Source organism: Diceros bicornis, chromosome 27 (genome assembly GCF_020826845.1).
Source record: "Diceros bicornis minor isolate mBicDic1 chromosome 27, mDicBic1.mat.cur, whole genome shotgun sequence".
Taxonomy (NCBI): domain Eukaryota; kingdom Metazoa; phylum Chordata; class Mammalia; order Perissodactyla; family Rhinocerotidae; genus Diceros; species Diceros bicornis.
This window is the reverse complement of record NC_080766.1, coordinates 39,388,128-39,390,380: the sequence shown is the minus strand read 5'-3', so window position 1 is coordinate 39,390,380 and position 2,253 is coordinate 39,388,128.

The window sequence follows — 2,253 nt, the reverse complement described above, 5'->3', positions numbered from 1 at the left end:
AATTGGAGCATTTAGTCCATTGACGTTTAAAGTAGCTATTGATAAGTATGTACTTACTGCCATTTTTTAACTTTTTTTTTCTCACTGTTTTAGTAGTACTTCTCTGTTCCTTCCTTCTTCTATACAGAATTGATGGTCTCTTAGTTTGACCTCTGTCTGAAAGCTCTACTCTTTAACTCCCCTCCTCCCTCCTTTTATATTTTTGATATCATATCTAACCTCTTTTTTGTACATTTGTATCCATTACCCTCTTATCATGGAAATAGATAATTTTTCTTACTTGTGGTCTTCTCTTTTCCCCTTAAATCAGTCCCTTTAACATTTCTTGTAGCACTGGTTTCTTGGTGACAAACTCCTTTAATTTTTGCTTGTCTGAAAAATTTTTGATCTCTCCTTCCATTTTGAATGATAACCTTGCTGGGTAGAGTATTCTTGGCTGTAAGTTTTTTCCTTTTAGCACTTTAAATATATCATGCCATTCTCTTCTAGCCTGTAAGGTTTCTGCTGAGAAGTCAGCTGATAGCCTTATGGGGTTTCCTTTGTATGTAACTTGACTTTCTCTTGCGGCTTTTAGTATTCTCTCTTTATCTTTAATTCTGGACATTTTGATTATGATGTGTCTTGGTGTGGGCCTCTTTGGGTTTATCTTGTTTGGGGCTCTCTGTGCTTCCTGTACCTGGATGTCTGTTTCCTTCCTTAGGTTAGGGAAGTTTTCATCTATTATTTCTTGAAATAGATTCTCTGCCCCTTTGTCTCACTCTTCTCCTTCCAGGACACCTATAACATGGATGTTAGTGCGCTTGATGTTGTCCCAGAGGTCCCTTAGACTGTCCTCACTTTTTTTAATTCTTTTCTCTTTTACCTGTTCAGCTTGGGTAATTTCTTCTAGTCTTTCGTCCAGCTCGCAGATCCGTTCTTCTGTATCCTCTACTCTGCTTTTGAGTCCCTCTAGTGAATTTTTCATTTCCAGTATTGTATTCTTCATTTCTGATTGGTTCTTTTTTATATCTTCCATTTCTTTGTTGACATTCTCACTGAGTTCGTCTATTCTTCTCCCCACATCAGTGAGCATCCTTCACAGTCTTTGTTTGAACTCTCTGTCGGGTAGGTTGCTCATTTCTGTTTCACTTAGTTCCTTTTCTGGGGTTTTGTCCTGTTCCCTTACTTGGAATGTATTCCTTTGCCTCCTCATTTTGCCTCTTTCCCTGTGCTTGTGACTACGTATTAGGTAGGTCAGCTACGTCTCCTGCTCTTGGATAGGTGACCTTATGTAAATGATGGCTTAGGAGGCCTGCAGTGTGCTTCCCTCAGTTCTCAATGTTCCAGGGGTGACCCCTATGTGGGCTACGTGTGTCCTTCTGTTGTGGCCTGTTTGCTCTCCCAGTAGGCACCCAGGGAGGCCAAGTTATGCTCCTGGCCAGCTGTTGTAATGCTCAGCTGCTTGTAGTTGTTGTGGGCCCTTCAGTCTCTTTATCAGGTGTGGGGAGCCCCAGCACAGTTGGCTGCAAGTTCTAATACCACATTTGTGTTGCAGTATTTCTTTTAAGTGAGTAGGCTCCCAGCGTGGCAGGTTGTTAGGCTCAGGGCCTTACAATTGCTGTAAGCCTCCAGGCTTTAGGTCTCTTGTCAGCTCTCTGAGGATTGCAGCTGGGTGGGGCTGGCCTCAGGCACAGGAGCACCCAATCGTTTCAGGCTTTGGAAGGTGGGGCAAACCCCCTATGTGGGTCTTTGAGAAGCACAAGTCTTCTGCAGCTGACAAGCCCTGCCGCCCACAGGTCCACACACACAGTCAACACAGTCCTGCCCCATGTGCGCACCCCGACCACCCAAAGTGGACCCAGTCTCTCCACAGTGGGAGCCCCACACACTCCACCACCGCCCCACACACTCCACCAGCTCCTTGTGCACGCCCTGCCCCACTGAAGTCGCTCAGTTGCCAGGCTGCAGAGAATCCAGTCACCAATCTATGCAGGCCCACAAGTTGCCTGAGGGCTTGTTGTTGGGTGGGGCCAGTCTCTAGGGTGGGCTGTCTGCCCTGGCTGAGCTGGATTAAATCGGTGCTCTAGCAGGTGGGGCAGACCCTGGGCTAGCAGGCCCCAGGGAGAACTCCAATGGTGTCTGTGTCAGCACGGCCACACCAGGCCACAACAATGGCCGCCGCCAATGTCCCAGTCCCTGGAGAGGTCTCACCCCTCACCGAGATGCACTCAGGGCCTATTAGGTGAGTCTCTTTTCACCAAAACACTGTGCACC